The sequence below is a fragment of the Vicugna pacos genome, chromosome 10 (assembly GCF_048564905.1).
Source record: "Vicugna pacos chromosome 10, VicPac4, whole genome shotgun sequence".
In the NCBI taxonomy this organism is placed as follows: domain Eukaryota; kingdom Metazoa; phylum Chordata; class Mammalia; order Artiodactyla; family Camelidae; genus Vicugna; species Vicugna pacos.
This window is the reverse complement of record NC_132996.1, coordinates 57,416,515-57,444,062: the sequence shown is the minus strand read 5'-3', so window position 1 is coordinate 57,444,062 and position 27,548 is coordinate 57,416,515. Positions and strand designations below refer to the sequence as shown.

Sequence of the window (27,548 nt, the reverse complement as noted above, 5' to 3'; positions counted from 1 at the left end):
GCTTCACCCACCCCTCGAATGATATGTGAAACATGGAAAAGAGGATCTTCTCAAAGGGCTTGGAAAACTGGGTATCTCTGCAGCAATCAAAGAGTCACAGAGTGTGCCCTGGCTTGCCCAGGAATAGGCAGAGGTTCGCTGCTGCTTTAACTCATCCAAAGGATTCCATTCCGATTTCTGAGCATGGAGTGAATAATGGAACTTTTTCCAAGAATCAGAAAGGGCAAATTAAGCAAAGCTTAATTTCCTGCCAGGAGGAGGCAAACTCTTATCCTCACGTTAGAGGCAACATGAAATGGTGTACAGTTATGTATTACTTAGTCAAATTCAACATCCCCTATCTTCAAATTGCAGAGAAGTGCAGTCTCTGAATATGTCTAAATCACAAGGCATACTGATTGTTTTCTTCCCAGTGAGGAAGAAAGGGAAAATGTAGTCCATGATATAAACCTTGTGCAGTTTTTTTCTGATATCCTTCTTTCGGAAGCTGCCTCCCAGGCTGTGCTGCAGGTGCTGCCTCCCCTAGCACCCTTGCCGAGCACCCCATGCAGTTGGGAGTGTGACCAGAAGCCCTGATCCTCTCAGATGAATCCACACTGAGTCACCCCTTCACCTCTGAATTTAGATAAAATTCCACACCTTGGGGAACAGAACCAGCCTTCCTGGGCAATCGTCAAAGGGTCAGATAACAGAACCCAGAAGTGTGGAAGAGCCAACTTTCATGGTGGAAATTTCCACCAGTGTAAATGGGAACTGGGAAGATAAATTACCACTCTTTCCCCCTCTTAGGTGGATTGCTCCAAGGTGGGATTTTCCTTGCCAACCTTCTGGAGAAGTCCTGCAAGCTGAGGGAACATGCCTGGTGAGGGCGGTGCAGTGTCTTTTCCAGGCTCACTGTGAGGTGGTGGCTGGCATGGTAGTGCACTGCTCTCACTGTGCCACATCTTTCCTCACCTCCCTTCTCCTCATTTCCTTCCCTGTACCACTCTGGTCTTGCATCTCCTCAATAAAGTACCAGCCCTTGAGTCCTTCCCTCAGGTTCTGCTTTTCTGGATGACCTGGGCTAAGGCAGAGATAAACAAGTCAGGAAGCTCACTCATTCACTCACTCACTTACTTACTCATTCGAGGTTTACTGAGTAGCTACTGAGTGTTGAGCGTTTGCTAGTCTCTGGGGCATAATGATGGGTATAACATGGTCCCTACTTTAAAATAACTCACAGTCCAGTTTAGAGACATGGACATGAGATCAGGTAAAGCTTTCCAAAATTAGGGGAAGAGATCTTTATGGTAACATATTTGGGATAGAATGTTGTGCTTGGAAATCTGACTTCAAGAATGCTGTAAATGTCTTAGTATTGCGGTCCCAAGCTAATGGGATCTGGAATCAGTTTCTCTCTGTTATACCAGAATTGGGCTAAGGCAGAAGCTGAAAACAGAAGTCTTGGAGTTCCCACCTTCTAAGGAGAGCCACAGGAAATCACCTATTATTGGGCCAGACACCTCCCTGAAGGTTTTTGAGAGTTGGAAGAAATGATTTCTATTTTACTGCCTCCCCACAGCCCCATTTGAATCTAAATGAAGAGGGGATGGAGCAGGGACTAGAACTGTCAAGTGACTGACTGATTTTATGGTGAGAGGTGTGTTCTTAGAGAGAAGCCTCCGTCCCTTTCCTCTTGGAATGCAGCAGAGGCAAGTAAAGCAGCAAATGAATCACCCATAAGAAGCAGGAGCACTTAAAAGAAGGGCCATCTAATTCCTTAGTGAAATACTTGCTGAGCTAAAAATTCATCTGACGCACCCTGGTGCTGCCTCCAAAACACTCAGGGCAAATTCTTGGGAGAGTGGGCATGGGTGTTAATGAACATTAAGACTCACACCTGGATTTTAGGGGCAGAAAGAATATGCCTGGAGGTTTCATATTCTTTCTGCCTGCATTTAATTGGCCAGAACCCAGTCCTGTGTCCTGAATTTAATTTTACCTGATGCTTGGAAACCTCTTCCTGTATGTCTAGCAAGAAGAATGACTTGAACATATAGCATTGTTTCTGTCACAGGCAGCCACTTTGAAATGCAGAAAATTGTACAATTTAGATGGAAGACAAGATTCTAGTGGTTTTGTAGTTAGGATAATATCTATGATGTGACGGCCACTATTCGGTAGTTCATTCTTGTTTTCTCAAACAACCAACAATGTTTTACAGGTTGGATGTCTGAGAGAGCATGCACTGACTTGTCCAGGATTAGAATCTAGTATTTAATCCTGGCAACTCTATGACATGGGTGTCATGACCTTCATGTTCTAGAAGAAACAAAAGAGCTAACAACTTAGTGCCACAACTAATAGGTGGTAGATTTATTGTTAATATCTGTCTCTGTCCCACTTTAATATTCCTGCTGTTTCTATTATACCCATATCATCTGGCCATCTTGAGTTCTTAAAATCCAAGGCCTTTCTCCTTCTCTTTGCTCAGGATGAATTTCCTAAGCCTCATTTTGAAGAGTCTATGATGACCCCCTATTGACTTTTCACATGACATATATTCACTGTGCCAAGGATCATGCTGCCAAGCATCAGAGTTTATTGTTCCATCTGGCTATTATTATTCCATTTGCACAAGATCCTGGTGTGTATGGTTCTTTTTTGGGTATAAAGTTGTGGATTTAATGGTTTGATGATCTGCTGAGCTGCATTTGGTGCATTGGGTAATTTCCTTCATTTGATTCTGATGTTTGTCAAGACTGGGTATTCACCAGTTCATACAATTTTGATTTTTGACTCATAGAACTGGAGCAGATGGGCCTGGGGTTCAGTAATTCAGCTACTGCTGATCAGTTTCATATCTTTGTTCATTTATTAATGGGAATATTGCTGTTGAATCTTTCTCTACAATTCCTGTTAGTCACCTCAAACAATTTTTTAATATTAATACACTGTCATTTTAATCTCAGATTATAGTTTTCAGGTTGCATGGAAGCTCAGTAAAAATACTTTAAAATAATTGTGTAGTTCTGTTAAATAAGCATCACAGTATCAGAATTAGATGTTGGGGGCTTTGGAACCCAAAATATGGTCTTTTTTTTTAAATAAGTTTAAATAACAGCAACACCTGTTTTAATTTGCCAGTTGGGTGGAGCCATCAGAAGAAGCTTAAATGGAGGAAGATTCATAGGCAACATTTAGGTATGATTCTAGTTACTGGAATGAAATGAGGAAATTAGCAAAAGCAATTTTGTCTTTCCTTTGATTGTCCTTAAAGAGTGACCACTGGCGAATTTCCTTACAAAATCATATATCCAGCGAATGTGCATCAGTGACCTGCTATGCAGGCCTCTATGAGCAAAAATGATGGATTCCCAGACCTTTTAAAGTGCTCTCAGTCTTAATTGGGGTAGAAGTATCATTCTATATCAACACAGAATGATAAAGGCAATAATATGATATGTCCAATATACAATGATGGCACAAAAGAGGGAGGATTAATTGGATTGGATATTAGGTTTCACAAATGTTTAATTGATATTTAACCTCTCAGCGAACTGTTTGTATTACCATTCCCTCTGCTTAAATAATGCATTAGGGTAATCAATTTCTACTTTTCTTTCTCTGATTCCTGAGTCTTTCTCTATGAGGCTAGAGGTCTGTACCTTAGGGGTTAGGTCTAGAGAGATTAGCAGTATTAGAGAAGTTGTACTTGGCTGTGCTTTCTTTGTCATGCTCCTTATTTTTTTTTTACCTATTGGGTGCTAGCCATGTGTGTAGAATAAGTTCTCGCCCATATAGACAAGATTTCTTTGACTGAGTGCTGCTGCATGTAGATCTCTGAATGGCCAGGAAATGGGAAATAGAGTTCCCTTCAGGGTAATTTGCCACTTCACAGGTTGTTTGTCAGAATTTGCAAGTAGATCAGTCCTTGCAAACAGTGGAGTATTTCGATTTTAATTCCTTTTTTTGTAATTAGGATACATTTTTTATTAAGAGCCGCTAGAAATCAACAGTTTTCCACCCATAAATTTAGCATCTTATGACACAGTGAGAATTACAATGGTAGGAAGAGAGGGGACTATGCAAACAAAACAAAGACATAAAATGTAATGAGGGAAAAGCAGCCAGCTTGCTGCAACTGTAAAGAAGAAGAAAACTTCAGGGAGGTCTGATTTATAGGGCATAATTATTATTGGCTGATTTAGAAGACTGGGGCAAAGATAGGAAGCCGCTAAAGTGGCTGTTTTTGCAAACTGACTTGAAGAATCCTTTTCTTCTATGCCATTATAAAATAATAATTCTTGGTGAATATGTCTCCTTTCACTTAAGAATTTACAAGAACTTGAAAAATACTGCTTGAATGGAATTATGATGCCTGAGCAGCACATTCAGACAACTATTCTAAATGTAAAAGCAAAAACCAGGAACAGGTCAGGGATTTGTGAGAAGTTGCCAAAGGGATCAAAGCAAGAAAATAGACCCTATTCCTAACTTCTGATTTCCTAGATTGAGAAATAGTTGTTCCCACAGTTAATCTTTAATTCTAATTAGGGTAAATTAATCTTCACCATACATTTCATCCATTAATTCATAATTTACTTGTTCACCAGACATTTATTGAGCACCAGCTATATGCCAGATACAGATTTATGTGCTAAGAATACAAGGATGAGTAAGACATGATCTCTCCCATCAAAGAGTTCATATATTTAAAGGGATGAATTTGAATGAATGTGATAAGTTAAGATATGTATTTCCCCAGCTGTGAAATACTGATTAATAAAGTGCTTAGACTCAGAAATCCAGATGTTATCTTTTTGTTGTTGATAGTGCATTTTTTCTCTAAAATATAGGATGATTTTCCTGGTTATTCATACAATTTTTAAAAGTTGCAACTTTAATAAGATATATTTCAACAAACTCTTAGATGAGAATAAATGGAAATTCAAACATCAGAGATAACTGTAAAGAGCATTGAATTGGGAGTTGGGAGATCTTGGTTATAAGTTTGTTTCTTTTACTAACCCACTGCATAAATTAAGGTGAGAGATTGCACCTCTTTAGGGTTTATATTCCTTGTTTCCAAACACTGAATTAGGAACTAGTTGATGGGCTCTCTAAGATTCTCAATAAATAAATTAAAAAATATGTATTGAGTACTTTTGATAAGCCTAAATTTTTCAAGGAACTGGGATACAGAGGTGAACAAAATAGACAATAATATTGAGGAAAATCAAGAAAGTGTCATAATATTCTGGAAGCCAAGTGTAGAAGATGTTTCTAGGAAGAGTGAGGGGGTCAACTGTCAAAAGATGCTAATAGATTAGATTAAATGGGAATAAGAGTTGACCATTGGGTTTAGCAGAGTTGGTCATTGATGACCTTGACATGAGTAAATTCAAGGGAGTAATGGGAATAAAGATGTGATTGGAGTAAGTTCTTGAATTCCTGGGTTAAATTCGGCTTAGACATGGTTTTTAAAAATGCACTGCTGATTTGCTTTGCTAATAGGGTTTGTGATTATAAGTGAGATTTTTTTTCTCATTCATATTTTTCTTTTCTTATACTGACTGTTTTGATTTTGATATTATTTTAAAAATTAAGCTCATAAAATGAGTTGAGGAATGTCCCCCTTTATTCCAGACTCTCTGGAAAAATCTGTATAGATGAAAATGATCTATTCCTTGAATTTTGATAGAATTTACTTCTAAATGCTCATAAGTATCTCTCTGTGTGTGTGTGTGTGTGTGTGTGTGTGTGTGTGTGTGTGTGTGTGTATGTGTAGGTATTGATTTAATTTCTTTAATGCAGTCATTATATATATGTTTTTAACTTCTTCCTGAGTCAGTTTTAGACCTTTTCTCAACATTTTCAAATTTGCTGACATATTTTTCTTAGTAGTTTCTTTTTAAAAAAATTTTAGCCATGTCTTAATTGTAATAATATCCCTTTTTTATTCTTGGTATATCTCACTTGTGCCTCTTTTTCTTAATCTTAACGTTTTTCTTTTATGTTTTTGTTTTATACTTAATTGGTATAATACTCATCTTTGTTATTTCCTTTCTGAGTATTTAGTTTCTAGATTTTTCCAACATCTTAAGCTCATGAACTTTAGTTTTCTTTTTTTATAATACAAAGATTTAAAGCTATGAATTTATCTCTAAATATCACTATAATGGTATTCTTCAGGCTCTGATAAAAAGTATTTTCATTATCATTCAGTTCTAAGTATGTTCTAATTATTCATTTTTTGACCATGAGTTGTTTTAAAGTATGTTGTTTATATTTAATAATTTTCTTTAATTATCTTTTTGAGTTATTTTAACATTAATTTTTCCCTTAGTGAAAATGAATTCAGAAGATGTAGTCTATACTAAGTCCATTTTTTTGTTTTTTAGACTTGCTTTGTGGCCTGATACATAGTCATCTTAAAAAAAAACTTTAATGATCTTTAAAAATATTTATTTTGTAAATGAATACATTATTTTAGTTGTTTACTCTATCAATTATTGAGAGAAGTAGATTGAAATTTTCTCATATTGATGGTGGATTTGTAAATTTCTTATAATTCATACAGATTTTACTTTATGTATTAAGATTATACTATGAAGTGTATACAGATTCTTTTATTTTTCTAGTGAATTGAACTTTTAATTACTACATTATATTTAATGTCTTTAACCTGCAAAATTTTTTTTGACTTATAGTATAATTTGCATAATATTGATATAACCATACCAGCTTTCTTTAGGCTAATATTTGATTAGGATACTTCATTCTTTCTTTGTACTTTTATTTTTAGATGAATCCCTTGTAATGTATATTCATATTAAAATTTTTTTTAAAATTGAACTGTAGTTGATTTACAATATTGTTAGTTTTAGGTGTACAGCAAAGTGATTCAGTTATGCCTACGCAGAGTAGGCATTTTAAGAAAAAAGTTTTGTTGAAATATAAATGGGATACAATAAATTGCACATATTTAAATTTTATATATTTTGATATATATATATACACACTCCTGAAACCATTACTATAATCAATATAATGAACATATTTGACACACCAAAATATTCCTGATAACACTTGTAAAGCCCTGTCTTCCATCCCTCTCTTTGAATAGGGAGATATTCCTGGATTGCATCTCTGAAATCTTGCTAGTGGCTGCCAGATACTGATCTGTGAGCCACTGCTGTCAGTACTGCATCAGAATTCTCTGAGATAACTCATTTAAAAAGCCCATAGTTCTAGGATACTTCCCTAGAATTTCAGATACATTTTGTCTGGGGTAAGTAAGGCTTGTGTTTCAAAAAGACTCTTTAAGGATATTCTTATAGGAAATTGAATTGAGAAACACTGTAGTAAATGATAGGCATCACATTCAGGTTTGATGGAGTTTTGGATTTCAACACAGTAATAATAACTAATTATGATAATATTTATTAGACACTTATTATATACCAGATGTTTTAAGTGTCTGTGTGGAGCATACATGGTACTTTTATGAAGATTATTTTCACCTTATGAGGTAAATACAATATCACCCTTATATGGGGAAACCGAGGCCTTGCTCAAAATTATATAGCTGATGACTATATCCATACATAGAACCATATAATGTCAATAGTGTGCTAGTTAAACTTGGAGGCAGGCACTAGATCCAATCCTTTCTCTTTTGGGGTGACCTTGAATATGACATTCAAATATACAGGAAATCCTTTTTTTTTTTTCATTTGTAAAATGAGATGGTTAGATTAAGTAATTTTCTAGCTCTTTTTAGCTCAGAGTTTGCTTTTTGTGTGAAAATGCAATTATCTTTAAAGAAGCATAACAATGAGCTAATCTCTAACATATGAAACATTTATACTCAATTTAGAGCAGTCTTCATGGAAATATAAAAACTTGAGTACAATTTGGCACCTTTCACACTAATCTTTAATATATACGTTTTCTGCTTTAAATATTGAACTGTGATTCTTAATTTTGCTACAGTGTAGGTATTGAGCCATTGGACCTATCTACATCTCAGCTGTCCCTGGAATAAAAGTACTTTCTGGCTTTTCTTTTGCCATTTCTAACTGTCCTAGTGAAGAGACCTTCCCAGAATTATTGTTTTTAAAAATTTGAATCTGAAGAGAGGTCTTAACTGGTTTTGTCCTTTACTGAAATCATTCTACTCTGGGGGTTAGAAATAGAATGGAATGATTATGTACTTAGGCACTTCCTAGCATGGCTATTATTTTTTTAAATCAGTAGAATCTTTTTTTTATACCTGACCTATTGTTTCTGCCAAGCTTCCTACCCATGGAAGGTAGGATTTGACAAAATAGGGTACTTACTAATACTTTTTTATTAAGCTCTGTGGGCTCTATTGAAATCTAGTGCCAAGGTTTTAAAAGTGACTGTCCCTTTTCCTGGGATTTAGATTTTAATGCATTTATTCAGGAAAACATATGGTAGTTTATACGCTTTGCTCATGTAATTTCATGTTTTGTAATATGAATTCTGTAATAATAAATACAGAGTGTATTATACAGTAGTGTAGGTGATCATACTGAAATCATATTTTAAATAAATTTAAAATAATGTATAATTTATTGTTAATATTGACTGCTAATGATCCTTATTTTCTGATAAACTCATGGCACAAGTTGTTCTGGAATATTTCCACTATGAAGCAAATGATTATTGCTGCTTTCTTTTCTCTGTTCCTAGAGACATGCTCTATGTTTCCAGGTTCTGTGAAATGAAATGTTGCAAGACATATCTATTTGCAAGAGAACATTCTGAGCATTCCTTTCCATTCAGTGCTCATGAAAAGAAAGTACAAAGAGCAGAGAGTCAAGGTAATATTTAAAATTTTATTATGGCCTTTAACTAATTTTCTTGAAAAATGAACAAACAAAAAACCCTCAGTGTACGTAAGTTAAATCTTATGCAGTCAAATAAAGTCTGATTACTTTGACAATAGAAGCCTTAGCAATCATTCCTTTAAAATAAAATTCCGTTCTACATAGTTATGGGCTTTGGAGCTATATTTGAAATTTCATTAATTTAAAGGGTCATTGGGACTACCAGTGTTTACATAGATATATCACCAGAGAAGTTTTGTGAAAATAAATTTCTTCGCCAACCCACAAAGATGAGCCTTTCCATCTGTTCCATTTGAGAACATTATCTAATGTAACATTATTTCTGGATCTATTTATTCATTCACTTATTTATTTATTTATTGAGTATTTACTTTGCACAAAGCATTGCTCAGTTCCCAAGAAAACTTGTTGTGTGAAAAAAGCAGCAGTCCAATATAATGCTATTTATGTATCCATTTAAAAGAAAACCAATAAAATAATGCTGCATATTTTCTATGACTACATTGAAAAAGAATCTGGAAAAACACACAGTAAATTGGTAGCTGTGGTTACATCTGAGAAAGAAATTAAGTTAGGCAGAGAGGTTAAAGAAAATGTATGCCTAATATTTTAATTATTTATATGGAGAATTCATGTATTATTCATGTATTATGTGTGTAATTAAAATGAATATTTCTACCCACAAAATGGCTTCTATACAGACATAATTGTGTTATAAGAAGTCTGAATTAAGTAAATGAGGAAATAGAATGAGTTTATAGAAATTATTTTGAACAACTTTTGGGTTAAGTGAGGCACATGGTTTTTTTCATGACTAGTTGCCTGTCTCTTCTGAAGAAAGTTGGAAAGTTGGGTAAGCTTCCATTAACAACTCGTGAGCCATAGCCAGTTGGGCAGACTTCATTTTTCTGAGGCCTATGTCAGGCTATAGGTAGTAGCCTGAGGGGGAAGTTCCCAAGCAGGAATTTGGATATAACTTATTCATTCTTATGGCTGGAATTAATAAAAGACAACTGAGTTCTTTTGTAAATGGATCTATGCATGAATTTGGGGCTTTCTTCTGTTGAGTTTCCTCCCTGGGGAAACTTTAACCACCTTCAGTCTTACTCATTCCCACTGTGATCAAAGCTTCAGTCATAATTAGCTTCTCCCAGATACTTTTATTTAAGTCCTTTGGCTTTTCAAATAATGCTATTTTCTTTACAGTGTTTCCTCTTAGCTACTTAACCTTCCTTATCCTTCAAGTCTTAGCTTCAGTTCCACATCCACCAAAAAGTCATCTGCATTCCACCTTCCAAACTAGATTTGGTGTTTCTTTATATACCCATAGCCCTCTCCTTCCCACACTGTTGCACCGCCCTTACTCATCCAAGGCAATTCACCCTGGACATCAAAATCATAGTGAAGCTTTAAAAATATAAATGTCTGGGTTCTACCTCAGACTTACTGCTTTTGAATCTTCAGGTTTATATCTAGACATTTATTTTTGTATGTAATGCTCACTGTATTACTGCAACTAATATTTCTTGATTTGACAAGTGCAAGAAAGGATGCTCTGGTTATCTGCAGCTGTTTGTTTTACTGATACTGAAGACCTTTTTTTCACCCTATTCAGTAGTTCTGGCCTTATTAGAGTCGCCATGATAATGTCATGAAGACAGAGATCAATTTGGTTTGCTTAATTTAAAAAACATTTTTTGACATCATAAATGATGTTTTCTGGGTCCTGGAAGTAGACAATGGGGAATCTGAACTCAGGCTAAAAAAGTAAATATTCACCATAGCTTATGAAAAGCAGTCTCTCATTGTAACATCTGTCACTAATTCAGCTCCTTCCCATCACTATACCAGCTCATATCTATTAATGGCAGTAGGATGATGTGATACCTGGACAAGGAAAGGTATAAAATATTCAGTTTTGTCCTCTGGAGTTTCATTCTTGATCTTGGGCTCTAAGTGTGCAGCATCTGCCAATCAACATTTGACTAGGTGTTCTTGGACCCAGACACTGATGAAACCTTGATGCCCAGGATACTGCTCAAAATCTTATGTATTTTTCCAACCCTCAGCATCCATAAATCAAAGAGAAGCAGAAGAGTATGGTGTTGAAGAGTCTGGGTTCTTGAGCCTGGATCTGGGTGTGGAGGCAAGCTCTGCCATTTCAGCAAGCTGTGTGCTTCTCTCTGCTTCAGTGTTCCCATCTTCAAGATGTGGAAAACATAGTATGATTTGTGCTTCAGAAAGTATTCATAGGATTAAATGAGATAGTCTACATGAAGAACTTTAGATGATTATCTAGTACATTGTAAACACTTAAAAGATGTTGACTATTTTACTCTTAAAGACTGGGCATTCACCCTGGTTACACAGATGTTACAAAAAAGTATGGGGAAGATAAAGAATAAACTAGCCATGGATAGTATAAAATCATTGACAATAAAATAGATTATAAAGTGTCAATTACATAGATTGAAGATTTTTAAAATGTAGTTTGCTAAAGAGGTTATCAACAAAAACAGATTTACCATTTTCACTGGCCCCTTAATAGGTCATGGGAAGGTCTTCGTATTCTTTTTCTTGAAGAGTCTACCTTAAGTTGTATGAACTTCAGGATTTGTAAAATCTGGATCTTCTAAATCAAAATGAAAAGCACTGTTCAGGAAGAAAAAAAGTAAGAATCTGGGCCAAACTGGTGAGGTAGCTATATAAAATATCCATTGACTGCTGACTTTTGCCTTGTAAGCTGGGCCTCAGAATGACTTTACCACAATTCCATTTTGATATGCCTTTTTTGGAAGCCCTTCTGACAAATTCCTAAAGGAATCAGTTTACCCCATGTATGGACATATTAACTCTATTTTTTCCCCTTAATTGCCTTGATCTTAAAATATGAGGAAGAATTAATTAACTATCCTGATGGGGGAAGAAAAGTTAATAGCAATTTTAATGAGTGTAACCTTAACAGGATTTGTAATAACCCTGAAAAGATGGTGAAGTCACTTTTTTCTGCACTTGACTCTCACCTCTGTGAATGGCTATTAGTGCTGATTACAAGTGATTAATTACCTACTGGAAGGCTTGTCTCCAGCTCATCTTCTTATCTCCAAACCAATTGCAGTTGGAAGAATATAGTGGGAAATCTAAATGTAAAAAAAAGATAAAATGGCCTTTTCTACAATATAAAGTGCTTATGAGACAGAATTTGGTGAAGAACATCTGGCTGGAGCTTTTATACCAGCACAGGGAAAGGCAAATGAGTTGTATTAGGCTGCCCTTGGAAATTTCATCTAAAATGACAGGGAATGTGGTAGCAATGCCATAAGTGAGACATTTGTATTACTACAAGGCAGTGGGTTTTTGCCTGGAACCACTCTCCAGACTGCAGTGCAGGAAGGAGGAGCATAGCTAGAGCCTACTGTTATCACTGAGCTGGGTGTTCAGATTTCAGAGTTTGAGACTAATGAGGAAATTGGAATTTGTGGGATAGAAGGGGAACTGTGGAGAAGAAAGCCAATATGAGGAAGAAAGTTCATAAATCTGCACAGGTGTACACGACTTTTTGGCCAAATACTAATCTGTGCACATACAGAGTGAGATCCTGTATGTCCCAGCAAAGAGCGACTACTGGAGAAAAAACAACTACCAGAGAGTTATGAGCTGACTTAAGGTTGTATAGCACTGAGAGGCATTCAGCTTCCATCCAGTCAGAGCAGAAAGACCTTGTTGAACGCCCTCAGCATTCAGTACAGAACCTCCAAAAAGTTTGAAAATTTGAGTCTTCAAGTATTTGTAAATAAAAAACACACTTCTAAATAACTCATAGGTCAAAGAAGGAATCACAAGGAAGATTGGAAAATGTTTTTAACTGGATGAAACTTAAGATACAACATAGCAAAATTTTGGGTTTCAGCTAATGAAGTTACTTATGTGTGGGGGGGTCCTTATAGCCCTAAATGTTTGTAGTAGAACCAAGAATCAATGATACAATTTCTCCTTAAACAATTAAGGATCCAATTAAGCAAAAAATATAATAGGGTTAAATATCAATGAGATAGAAAACAATCAGTGGAGAAAATCAATGAAACCAAAAGTTGGTTCTTTGAAAAGACTAATAAAATTGATAAATCTGTAGCTAGAGAGACAAAGAAAATTAGAACAAGCTCACACATTACCCATATCATGAATCACCAAAGATTATACAAATATTTAAGAATAGAAGAATATTATCAATGACTTTATGCCAATACATTCAATAATCAAGATGAAGTAGACAAATTTCTTGAAAACTGCAAATCACTAAAATCGACACAAAAAGAAAAAAAATCAGAGCAGCCCTATTTAGTAAAGTTATTGAATTTATAATTCAACATCTTCCTCAAAAAAATTTCAAGCCTAGATATTTCTATGAATATTTAAGGAAGAAATAATACTAATTTTACACAAACTTATTTTATGAGGGTAGTATAATACTGATAATCAGGCAAGTATATTATAAGAAAATAAAATAATAAGCCAATGTCCTTCATAAATATAGATGCAAAACTCTTAGCAATATATTAGTAAATCAAATCCAGCAACACATATAAAGGACAGTACATAATGCTTGAATGGTGTTTACCCCAGTAATTTAAGATTGGCTTAACATTTGAAATGTTGATTTACTACATTAACACATAATAGAGAGAAGTCATATGATCATTGGAAAAGATGCAGAAAAAGCATTTGAGAAAATTAAACATGCATTCATGATAAAAAAGACTTCTAGTAAATTAGGGATTAAAAGGAAACTTCTCAACCTCATAAAAGTCATTTACCAAAATTCCCTGCAGATAATATCACGTAGATTTGAAAAATCTTATATCCCCTTATTATCAGGAACAAATAAGTGTGTCTTCTCTCTCATAAATTTTATAGGTGAATTTAGCAAGTTATTGAGATTTAAAATCTATATATAATAAATATATTTCTGTATGGTATCATGAACAATTAGAAAATAAAATAAAAATACCATCTAATATTGCCTCAAAAGCATAAAAATTATTTAAGGATAAATTTAATAAAACATGTTTAAGACCTCTACATTGAATATTGCTGAAAGAAATTAAGGAGCTAAATAAATGGAGAGACACCATATTCATGGACTGAAAGCCTCAATATTGTTATGATGTAAATTCTCCCCAAATTGATACAAATTCCAACAGGCTTTTTTTTGGGTCAGCATTGACAAGGTAACTTTTGAAAAATAAGATGTATGCTTTGTAATTTCAGGAATTACTATAAAGTTAGAATAATTGAAAGTGTGTGTTACTGAAAGATAGACAAATATCAGTGAACCAGACTCAGAAGCAAAAATTGACCTATGCTTATATGATCAATTGTTTTTCAATCATGTTGTCAAAGCAATTGAACTAAGAAAGATCTCTACAAGAGATGATACCAGAATAACTGTCTAAGAGAAAAGGTGTTCTTTAACTCATATCTTCTGCTATACACAACATTATTCTAGACGGATTATCAACTTAAGTGTAAAACCTAAAATTATAAAGCTTCTAGAAGAAAATATAGGAGAATATTTTATGGCCTTGGGTTGGCAAAGTTTTCTTAAATAGGAAGCACCATAAAAGGAAAAACAAAATGACAAAATGATTTCAGCAAAATTAAAATCTTCTGCTTATCAAAATGAATAGGGAGTCCATAGACTGGACAATATATTTACAACACATTTCCTGACAAAATATTTATAATCATAATATATAAACAAATTGTCCAAAACAGTAATAAAAAGACAAATAACCAAATTAAAATATGGACAAAAGAAGAGCAGGTAATACATACAGAATGATTTACAAATGACTACTAAGTATGTGAAAAAGTAGGTGTTCAACATCACCTGGAAAATTCAGCTTAAGAGAATAATGAGATACTACTTTTCAGTACTCATTTGAATGGCAAAATTTAAGACTGACCATAGTTAATGTTTTTGAGAATGTGGAGCAACTGAAGCTGTCATGCATTGCTAATGGGACTATAAAATGGTGCAATCACTTTGTGAATAAATCTGAAAATGTCTCATGAAGTTAAACACCTACCCTATGGCCCATCAATTCCACTTTTAGAAATTTACCCAAGAGAAATGAAAGAAAAAAAATATTTGTACACACACACACACACACACACACACAAACACATACACACACACACAGAGACTTGTTCAACAATGTCAATAGTAGCCCTAAACTGGTAAAAACCAAAATATCAATCAACAGATAAAAGGGTAAGCAAATTATGGTGTATCTATATATTGGAGTACTTCTCATTGGAAAAAAGGATAAAGCTATTGATAGCAGGCAACAACATGGATAAACCTCAGAAATACACTGAGTGAAACAAGTGAGACATAAGATGACATATGTGTGATTAAATTTACATGAAGTTATAGAACAGGCAAAACTAATCAAACGTTTTCCAAGCACATCCTGTGTGCCAGGTGTTCCCTCCTCCCACGTCTCTCGTTCCCTCCCGATCACACATGTAAAGATTTAAGGGGAATCTTGCTAGTTTATGGTCTACTCTCATTATCAGCCTTTGCCAGGTTCTTTTCTCTTTAGATAGTTTTTTTTGCCATTATTACTCATAGTCATTCAAGTATTCTTCTCTAGTAGGCCCTTACTCTGTTGTCTTTTTACATATAAGATTATTAAGATAAATGACATATTTTCTTTTTTCTGCATATTTTTTCAAATTTACATAAAAGTTGTGCCATAATTTTTTTAAAAAAAAATGAATACTGCATTTCACACTGTTGCATAAACTTCCTTACTATACTTCTACCATTTTTTAATTTATTCATTTCCCTGGTAGTGGAGACACCCAGATTTCATTCAACTCTGTTACTATAAACACTGCTCTAATGCATATCCTCGTATGTGCCCCACATTAACCTAAGCTAGAACTTTTCTGGGCTATATACCCAGGAGTACGTAATAGGACTTATGCATAATTATTTTCACCAGGCGTTGCCATTCCTCTCCAGAGTTTCTGTAGTGATTTACATGTCCCCCAGTGATGTATGATTGTCCTATTCCCTGTTAGCCACACTAAAGCAGGTATTACCAACCTTTCCAAATTTTTATATTGCAGTGGTTATAAAGTAGAAAAGAACTGTTTCATGTTGCATTTCTTCATCACTAAGAGTGAGTTTGAGCATCTTGGTATGTGTGTTAGTTGTTTGAATTTCCCCTTATATGAATTAACTATTAATGTATTTTTTAAAAATCTGGTTTTTGTCTTTTTTTCTTGTTGGTTTGTAGTAGTTTCCTGTTTATTCCAGTTATTAATTTTTGTCAGTTTTTTGTCATTATTAGTAAAATGAATATCCAGCATCTTGATTTTTCACTTTGGAAAATCCTATGCATATCTTTATTTATGGTCAAGTCTATCAATTTTGGTGGGTCTTGATTAAGAGGCCTCCCTTAATCCTTAAGTCACAAATATATTTTAAATTTTTTCCTTTAGCTTTGTAGTTTTTCTTTAATATTTAGAACATAGCTACATTTGGGAGTCCACCTTCTTATACAGGAGAAGATAAGGAGTGACTTAATTTTTTCTTTTTAAAAAATTTTACATAATAATACTACATTTTAAATTCTGTCAGATGAAATATTCACCATCTCTTCATAGATGCACTTTTGTCACATATGAAGTCTTCATACACATGTGTTGTCCCAATGCTAGATTTGTTGGTTCCTATACAAATACCACATTTTAAAAATCTTTGATAGAAATATTCTTTTAAATGAAATAATTTTTAATCAAAGATATAGAAGTCCAATAGTTTTATGGATAAATAATACAAAATAGTCTGGTAAACTTCCAGTTCACATTACCCAGAGGTAAACATTTTTGTTTTAGATTTTTCTTTTGTTATTTATCTCCTTGTTCTTAAATATATTTGCTTCTATTTCCTGGTTTTGTCCTGTACCAGGTACTTTTCCTATCATCCGTTCAACATTAAAACAGGGATTGATAAACATTTTCTGTCAGGGACACACAGTAAACATTTTAGGCTTTGTGGGCCATATAGTTTCTGTTGCAACTACTTTGCCACTGTAGTGCAGAAGCAGTTATAGATGATGTATGTAGATGGGTGTAGCTTTATTTACAATAAAATTTTATTTACAAAAACAGGTAGTGGGTTGGATTTCTCAACTCCTACTGTAAACCATATTGACTCTCCTTAAAAATAAGCTTCTCAAGATGAATGCATAGCATTCAGCTATACCTATTAATTTTAAAAAAGTATTCTCTATATGTATATTATGTTGTATGTGAAAATAAGTTCATAACTAACAGTTAATGATGCTGGTCAGATATGACACTAGGTTCTCCAGTGATTTATTTCTTTGTGCTTTGAGTTTTGACTTGGACTCAGGATACTAGAATAGACTAGTACTAGATAATAAATAGACTTGCCACTCAGCCTATGTTTGAATACCTTGAGTTCTAGGTGCCAGATTTAATGATTAATAGTTCTCTATACCCTTCAAAAATTATTTACACACATCCCAAAGGAGAGTATGCTATGTATCTGTTCTGCAAACCCGTTCCCTCCCTCCCTTCTTTCTTTCCTTCCTTCACTGCTTTCTTTTTTCCTTAACACCCTCTCTCTCTCTCTTCTCCTGCAATTACTATATTCGATACCAGTACAAATGAGTTAAATTTATAGTTTCTTCATGAAAACATTATTTAACATAAAAAATGTAACATCCAAAATATAATTTGGTTTTGAGAAAAATATTTTAGGTTGTAAATTTAATCTGCATGAGATCAGTTCACTAGAAAATTAAGCACATTTTCTGCTGAACATAATAATGAATATCATTGTCTGTATCACCCAAGCATAACTACAATATAATTATATTTAATACAATTAAATATATTTTCTACTAAAGGTCAACAGCAGAGCCTGTTGTTACATTACTCAGTCAGAAATGCCATGTAATTAGGGTTCTGTAGCTAAGTGAGTTGTAGAAGAAACCAGACTCATTACCACTTCATAGAAACATTCCATTACATTCCGATTACAGATTGGAGGCCTTTCCCCCTTTTCCTTTTCATCATGTTTTCATCTCTTCTGAAAACTGATGACTACTGGAAGGATTATACCCTAATTTGGAGATCACAGATCAGTATAAAACCTGATTCTTCCTTAAATAGTACCATCCACTTCACAGTTGTCAGTATGGACTTCACCTTGGTGTCTCACTTAGTACTTCTACCTGTTGGTTTCAAGTTGCAAATCCAGGAAAGAATAAAATACACTTTGGCCAGAGGAAATTTTGGCTTCACTATCGGTTCCTTCTGGATTGTAATGTCTTGCATCTGTTTTCCTGCCTCTCTCTTCCCCTTTGGTCTCTACCTCCTGTCTGCCTGGTTTGTTACATTTCTCAATAACCTAAAATATCTCAGATTCAATCTGTTGCAAGCATAGCTTCTTGTCATACATTCCTCTTTCTTTCTCTGAATACCTTCTCTTTACCTTTCTCCCTGTATCCTTACTTCTCTGCCAACCATAGTTTTGTGATTATTACTCATGATGAGAAAGAGGTTTAAAAAATTTCTAAGCAGAGTAAACTCTGAGGTTACCTTTATGTAGATTACATAGTATGTGTTTGTATGTGTATGAATTATCTTGGTAGGTAGGTTAATCCACTGTCACTCAAGAAGATGTGCATAATTGATTGTGTTACTGCTCCAAATTAATGGCTTCCTTGGATTTATATTTTTGCCTTGTTATTTTTAATTTTTTTAAATCGTTTCCCACTCTGAGATTGGCCATGCAACTTGTTTTAGACAAAGGGATGTTAATAAGTATAACAGAGGCTTGAAAATTTACTGTGCACTTCTATTTGCTTTTTGCAATATTGAGATTTCTCAGTCTTAGATCTCTGCCATGTCATGAGAATAAGCCTAGGCTGGCTTGCTGGAGGGAACTTATGGATAAAACTAAGCTTTATCTGTGCTGAGGCAATCCTAGGTTAGCTAATCCTTAATCTGACTGACCAGCTAACTGCAGATGCATGTGTGCGCTCACGAAGATCAGCCAAGTATGGCTTAGAACAGTGGAACTATCTAAATGACACACACCCAACAGAAATAAATAAATATCTTAAACCATGAAGTTTTAGGGTGATTTATTACTCAGCAGCAACTAACTGATAAAAATGGATTACCTATCCACATTTCAATTAATTTTAAAAAATAAGAAAAAAAACGACTCTGCTTACGTATTTACAATTTCTGGTGTTATTTGTTACTTTGTATAGGTACAGATTTTTATTTAGCATCATTTTCTTTCTGTCTAAAGGACTTCCTTTAGCATTTCTTATAGCAATGACCTGTTGGCGATAAATTCTTTCAGCTTTTGTATATCAAAAAAAAAAAATCTTCACTTTGTCTTAATTATTAGAAAATACCTGCCAGTTTTTTCACCCAGTACTTTAAAGATGTTGCTCTACTGTTTTCTGGCTTGCATTATTTCTGGTAAGGAGTCTTCTGTTATTCTTATCTTTGTTCCTCTGTCCTCCCCTCTTTTTTTTCCCCTTTCTAGTTGACTTTAAGATTTTCTCTTTAAACTGGTTTTGAACAACGCAATTATGATAAACCCTGATTTAATCATCTTCATATTTCTCATGCTTGAGTTTCACTGATGTCCTTGGATCTGTGGTTTTATAATTTTCATTAAATTGTGATAATATTTGGCTATTATTTCTTCAAAATTTTTTTCTGTTTTTCTTATTTCTCCTTTCTCTCTGGACTCCAATTACATGCATTTTAGTCTGCTTTTATGTTTTCTCACAGCACACTAATTCTCTGTTCATTTATTTTGTCTTTTTCCCCTCTGTACTATTTCATACAGTTTCAATTGTTATGTCTTCGAAGAGCACTGATCATTCTTCTGTATTGTCTAAATGCTATTAAGCCTATCAAGTAAATTTGTTCTTTAAGATATTGAATTTTTCATCTCTAAATTATTGATTTTTATATGCCATATCTCTTATTATGCTCACTTTGCTCAAGCTTCTAGAACATATGAGGTATATTTAATAGCTGCTTTGTTGTCATTGTTTCTGCTAATTTTATCATCTGTGTCATTTCTTGGTCTCTCTATATTGATTGATTTTTCTCTCATTATGATTTATATTTCCCTGCTTTGTTGCATGCCTAGTAATTGTTGATCGATGCCAGGGATTGTAAATTTTACTTTGTAGGGTATTTGGAGTTTTTATATTTTCTTAAGTATTTTGGGAGCTTTGTTATAGAATGCAGAAGTTAGGTGAGTTGAAAATAATTTGGTCCTTTTGAATCTTGTTTTCAAGCTGTTAGGCAATTTCTCCATGGCTAATTTGGCCCTGTCTTGACGTAATACTCTTCTGAGGACTCTACTTGATACCCCATGTATTTTGAAGTAGGAATAAAAACTATTCTTGGCTCTGTGTGAGCTCCACCAACTATTACATCTGACCCTTCTGATGATTCTTTCTTATGCCTTGCATAGATTCTCACATGCTGTTGATAGTCATTACTCAGATGAAGATTCATTAGGTACTCTTTGCAGATCTCTGGAATTCTCTTTCTACAGCTCTCTCTCTCTCTCTCTTTTTTTTTTTCCTGATTATTTACCTTTTAAATTCTAGCTACTGTATACTCCTTGAATTCTGAACTGCCTTCTCAACTTAGGAACTTTACCAGGCTTTATTAATGTCATTCAGTAAGTGGGGACAATTATTGATGCTTTGGATGGAACGTTTGTGTCTCAGCAAAATCCATATGTTGAAGCTCTGACTTGCAATGTGACAGTATTTGGAGATGCGGTCTTTGGAAGGTACTTAGGTTTAGATGAAGTCATGAGAGTAGGCTCCCCTGATGGAATTAGTGATCTTGTAAGTAAAGGAAGAGATCTCTCCCTCTCTCTTCCTTGTGAGGACACAGCATGAAAGTGGCTGTCTGCAAGTCAGAAAGAGGGCCCTTACCAGAGCTCAACCATGCTGGCAACCTGATCTTGGACTTCCAGCCTCAAGAACTGTGAGAAATACATTTCCGTTCTTTAAGCCATTCAGTCTGTAGTATTTTGTTATAGCCACTCAAGCTGACTAATAGAGTTGGTCTCACCTTATTTATTTCCCTTTTTTAGGACCAATAGTCACCTTGCCTGTTGTCCAGTGTGTGAAAAATGTTGTTTCTATATTTTGTCTATCTTTTTTTAATTGTTTAAGGTAGGAAGATAAATATGTTCCCTGTTACTCCTTCATGGATGGAAGCAGAAGTCTCTTCTGATTATATTTTGTTGAGCAAATGCAAATTCATTGTAATAAAAATTGTGTTGAACTGATGTTAATTATGAAGACGTCTAAGAAGTTAGAAACTTTTAGATCTGACACTTTTTTCTTCTCCTCAACTTACATTGATTTGAATGGCATAAAATCTTTTTCTTAAATTTGTATCAGCTAATTGAATTAAAATATTATTCTTGAATAAAATTCATTCTTCCTCCTATTTGGTATAGAAATTGGAGATTTTCAAAGATTCTTGGGATACCAGGGGTCTTGTTACGAACTATGGAGAAACTAGAGGATTATAAAGTACTGCATAGTTCCTGTGACATGGAGGATACCATGAAGTCAGTAAATTCCCTTAACATTTTGGCAAATAGATTCATTTGTTATTTTATTTCTCACTGAATCCTAGGGACTAGAGTTATCATATCAGAAAGTAAGTCCTGGTTAGTTGTAACTTTAATGATAAATAATGCATTCCCAGGCCAAACAGTAATGCTTGTACCATTTCCTGCAATTTAAAATTATTCCCACCTCTTTTCTTTTCCCTAATAATAGAAAAGTAAGTATTGTGTTTATCAAGTTTTCTTTAAGCAGAAGTTCAGCAGTCAAAAATAAGGCCTTCAGTACAATCCTTCCAAGACAGATTGGAGGAGACAGAAAAAAAATGAGAAGGTTTTTACTGAAATTACATTTTCATTTTTCATGTAGAGAGAAGACATCTTTTAGACATTGCTTTAGATCTCTGAGGATGATTGTATATTAGAGGTCTTCAAATGTGTTTTTTTTTAAACTCCCCTGAAGGGGTTTGAGTGAGAGTAAGCAATCTGATAGAATTCTCATGCATTCACATCCCAGACTCTGCCTAACTTTAGAAGAAGGCTGTCTTCCTGACACCTTTCACAGCCCTTAAACAATTTATGATCTGAGAGATGATGAAAAGAAGCAACTGTGCAGACAAAGACTTTGGGCTTCAGGCATTGACTGGCTACTCTTAGTGTCCCCTTTCAATTCTGCCATTTTTCAGAGTTTTGTTTGGTATTTGATTCAGCTTTTCAGAGACTTAATAGCCTTTCAATAACCAGTGTAAGAAAAGGAATGTGGCCAGGATTGACTGTGTTTGTGCTGGCTGGACTTAAAGGCACATGAAACCTCCTGCCTCACCTAGCACTTTAACCCTTTGTAGTAAAAATACCATGACCTCTTGTTACAAATCAAGCTAACCTATATAACCAGTTCCAGATAAAGGGGGACAGATTTATTTGTAGCTCATTGTAACCGTCGTTACATTTCTCTGAGCTTTGATATTTGGAGAAAGTTGAGAGAATCCAAAGGAACAGGAAATCATAGTGTGATAAATTCAGAAGGCGCTACCACTTCAGTGCTTTGATTTCATCCCTCCCTGAATTCCAGGGTTCTTGATCTGGATCTCATTTAGCCACACTAATACTTTGCCCTTTTCTCCAGTCCTCACAGATACAACAGCCTTGCTCTCTAACAGTTGTGCCAACATTTTTTTTTCTGTCTCACTAGGAACACCAAATGATAAATCAAGAGAGGCAAGCTATTTTTTCTCTTCCTTTTCTTCCGTGGGAAGTGAAACGTCAGCTACTTAGGACAGATTTTGTTAATAGTTCTTCATATGCCTTTATTTATTCTAGATAATTGAGATTTGATGATTTGTTCTAATGAATCTGATTGGAAAAATACATGTAGCTACATAAATGTTGAGCCATATATGAGCATACAATATATGTTGAGTAATATTCCTTTATTGATGATAATTCCACATGGTATTGAGTGACATCAAGCTCATATACATGAAACAGTGGTCTGCAGTGTCTAATTTCTGCAGAAAACCACAAGAATGTCTTAAAATGAAGGGGAGCTTACATTGACAGGGAAGAAAATAGTGTGTGGAAAAAGGAGACAAGTTTTATTTTAGTGATTGTGCAGCTACAATTCATATTTCACATAAATAAGTTCTTGGGTTCAATGAGTACAGCAATGTTCGGGTAATTGACTTCTTCAAGAATGCAAATTAATAGCAATACAGAGTATTGAGTAAACATTAAAACCCAACAATATGAAGGAGATTAAAATACAACAGTAAAACAGACTAATAATCCTGTTTGAGAAAGTAATCATTGTAGAAGACAGAAATAAACAATGTGAATTTATACAAGAGCCTCTCTATGTCCCCACTAAAAGGGAGCCCGATCTTCTACAATTATTTTCTTGATGAATGATTAACTATTTGTCTTCACATATCTGAATATATCCTCATGAATTTGTGTTGGGATCAAGAATCTGCACATATTACGGCTTAGATATATGAGAACATTTAGTTTTCTTGATTTTCTAAAATGAATTAACTCACATATGAACCCTATCTCACTGGGTAGAAGGATTCTGTGTTTGTGTGTGTTGGTAGGGGATTTAGAAGGCAACGTATTTATTAGGAAGCTGGATGAAAATCTGAAATTTACCAGTTAGTGAGGGTATTTTGGTCTCTTTCAGTTGAACAGTCCCTTTTAGATTTTTCAGTATGTTCACTACACTCGGTCTTTCAGATTACCTTTCTCTTTTCTTGCTTTTCTCCAAGTTGGTATCTGGAAACTGAAAGGAGATTTATGTTATTCTGTGGTATTGGAGGAGAGAGTGGCCTGATATCTATCAATCATCCCACTGATTCTTACTGATTTTGGTTGTCCTGGTCTCCTGCTGATATTGTCTGGCCTTTTGAGACATTACAGTGATACATCTGAATGGAGGCTATGGTTGGGGCCATTTCCCCCCATTTACAATGACTCTGCTCGCTGTGGTCTCTTTCTTCCAGCCCCAGGTCTTTGATATTTTGCTTGTCTATTCTGCTCCTCTGTGTTTTCTCAGTGGAACATGTGACCATTTTTGGATCATCCTCATGTTATTCATAGGCTATGAAAGCCAAGGGCTTGCGCTGCTTCGAACACATATACTCAGCATAATATATCTGTTTCTGATGAACTACATTTTACAGCATGTTGAATGTAGTTGGGACTTCTAGAGACTTACAGCCTCCTGCAAGCTGACCTGGTGGATCCTGTCATTATCCCTCCAGTGCTGGAGATCTCCCACGGCTACTGTGGTACTTCCGTCCCTTTCTTCCTATGGTTCCATTCTAATGAGGGGAATGTGAAGACCTGTGCATGCGACCTCTTCACTTTCCCTTTCTATCTCTTCTCATGTTCTCTAGGGCCAATGGAGATTATTTTTCTTCTTCTTTATCTCTGGCAAGGACTTCTATATACACATTCTACTTCTGCCTCTTTGCCTAAGTCTTTAATGGCAAAGGGATTCTGGGGTTACTGGCTTACTGATGAAGGAAGACTTAAAAATAATATCTCCATCACTCATGGAATACATGGTTTAGGAGCAAGAAAAATCTGTATTGAGAGTCCTTTCCAAAACAAAGCAGAGAATAAGTAAATAAATATCCAGCCAATATAGGACTCTTTCCTACAGTGTACCTGACAGGTGATCATTCAGCTTTTACTTGAGTCTCTCTCATGACCAACTGTTTCTTGCTCTGTGGCTCAGTCCATTTGGAGTTGGACAGTTATATTTATTCTCATGCATTATGTGACCATAATAGGTTGTAAAGGACCTGAGAGCAGGGACTTATATTAGTTTTCTTTGCATTCTCCACAGGTCCAAAATAATGTTTATATGTAAACTGCTCTCCATAACAATTTGCTGAAATAATGAATGAATTCTGTTGAGGTACATTCTGCCACTATAATTCTTATCTCTTGGCCTTGGTTTTGATCTTCAGTACTATAGTTTGACAATCTTTCAGATACCTGTAGGCAGATATTATATTTTATTTAAGCCTTTTTTGGGCAGGCCAAGTATTTCTCTTTCCTTCAGTTGCCCTCAAGATGATTTCTACACCATTCTGGTCACTTTAATTTGAATTTTTTAAACAGAAAAGCAGAGCATAGCTCTGTGGTCATATCAAGTGGCATGATCTATTACTATCAGAAAGCATAGCAGAGAGGTTCAAAGAGAAGAGGAAACATTTTACATATATATTAAAGAAAGAGGCTTGGAAAAATAAGTTCTCTAGTAAATAAAGAACAGCATGAATTTAATGCTGAGTCTAGAATGTATATTTGGAGATTAATAAAACATTTCATATAGCCTCTCAAGAAATTTTACTTGCAAATTCGAATGAAATTGGCTTGGCTAAAAACAGAATCCCGTTGTCTCAAAAAATCACTTAGAAGTCTGTTATCAAAGGGTAATGAGAAGTAGCAGGGATTCTGGTTTGGGGCAGTATCCAGTAACCACTGGATAGGGTCTGAGAGAAGGTAGAGAAGGTCCTATGTTCTGTGAATATTTGGAAGGATGAAGTAAAGAGTAAGTAAAAGCATTGAATAACTTCTCTTGAACAATTCAGAGCTGCAAGCGTGAGCAAATACGGAGGTGAAACAGAAAGGAGGCTAGTAAGACATAATAAGAGTAGAAAGCCATAAATTCAAATGCACAACATGACAATTCAAACTGCCTCAAGATTTTGCTTAATGCTGGGATTCAGCACTCCCTGCTTGGTTTGTTGTGGTTTAATGGACTGTCTGTTCAATGAGTGTTAAAAGTATGAGTGTTAAGAGTCTGGTTCAGACAGGTCAGAACCTCCAAAATGAAACATTTTTTTTAACTCACTTATAGTATCTGATTTGGTGCCTCTGGTAATCTCAGGACTTTTTCTAAAATGTTAAAATCAATAGCAGTAATAAAAAGTACTCGAGTTTTCTTCATTAGACCATTTTTCTTTTTCTTTTCTTCTTATATATTTTTTTTAAGAAGGTACTGAGAATTAACCCAGGACCTCGTGCATGCTAAACATGCACCCTACCACTGAGCTATTTCCCTCCTCCCTGCCCCTTCACTAGACCTTGATGTGTTCTTTAGGATCTCATAAAATCTTTGCATCCTTGATTTACTTTGGCAATGTGGAGCTAAAGCTCTGAATATTTCTTTCAGCTCTTATTTATAATGCTTCCCAGGCTCAGCATCAAATGACTGTTGACTTCTTTATACTTGCTTGTCCCTGGATACACTGTTGTACTTGAAATTTTCACATTCCTTTCTCAAAGGTACTGGCTTCCATTAACTCATGTTTAGAGTTAGAAAGAACTGTTTCTTTGAAATACTTATATGATTTTAAAACTGGCTAAAAAGTTGGGGAAAATTTGACATTTAGCTGACTGTAAGATTTGTGATGTTCTTTGTCTGAGATGACCACATAATTTGTTGTTCAAATTAGGATACATTTGAGAGAGAAAGGGGATACTACCATTGGAACACTGAGCTACTTGGACAACAGGCAGTAACTGACATTGTCCTGGGAAAACTAGTCAATTATCTTTGATGAATGGAATGCACCCCTCTCAGTACTTTGTGGTTTGTACCAGCAGCTAGAGGCCTTTAGGTTCTGAGGGAAGACGAGAAACTTTTCTAGGTTGTTTGTTTCTACCTTTCAAACAACATGAATGCAATAAACTATGTTTTGGAAAATTGTTTCCCAGTTTTTAACTCTCTAATATCCTTTGCTTACAATAGAGCTTGAATTGCATATTTAACGTGTGTATTATGGTGGACTGGAATCCCAGCAAACTCCCACAGGTGGGAATTGAAGAAATATAATGTTGTGATGATATCTGGGAGATGGATGACTGAGATGAAGGCTGTAGAGTAGGGTTCATCTTGGCAAATAAGATCTAAAAGTACAGCTTAACGTCAGGGCAAAGACGATCTGTCTGTATACTGACACGTGAAAGGATCTTGCCTTAGGAGTGTATGTACATGAACGTGATTAGTGTAAAAAACTGTTTAATTCAAATCACAATGCAAAGCCTAAGGATAAGCACTAAATAGAGTAGTGACAATACATTTTTATTTCACTTTGAATGTATATGTACATATTGGCATTTACATTTTAATCCCTCTGAGTGTGCCACCAAAAATTCTTGTATTTTTGGCCTTGAAAGTCATTAAGACAATAAGGCTGAGAACCATAATGAATTTGATGCAGTAAACCAGTCACCAAAGTGCGAGATTAAAGGCCAAAAAGAGTGTTTGGAGGTAGGGCTTACCATGATTTTGGGCAAAGGCTTGTGCTTTTTCACTCTGAGCAAACAAGCAGGATCTTGAGGGAAACACGAGACTACCAGATGCCTTAGGGTTTCACAGGGGACACAGTGATATTTGCTAATGTGTGAAGTGTATTGAGCATTAACTGAAGGGCCTGCTGTATGTACTTAGGCTAATGAAGATACCCTCACAATGCAGAACAGAACATATGCTGTGTGGG

General features: G+C 35.0%; 1 long non-coding RNA gene across 20 annotated transcripts in view; it reads left to right on the top strand.

Annotated features, from left to right (window-relative positions):
• LOC140698773 (uncharacterized) overlaps positions 1-27,548 on the top strand; it is a 548,636-nt gene that overhangs the window by 129,518 nt on the left and 391,570 nt on the right. Inside the window, exon 7 of one of the 20 annotated variants that reach the window (XR_012076715.1) lies at positions 8,701-8,831. The exons of the other annotated variants lie outside the window; for them this stretch is intronic. This is a non-coding gene — a long non-coding RNA (uncharacterized lncRNA). Of the gene's footprint in view, positions 1-8,700; positions 8,832-27,548 lie in introns of those variants that run through there. 20 annotated transcript variants of the gene reach the window in all.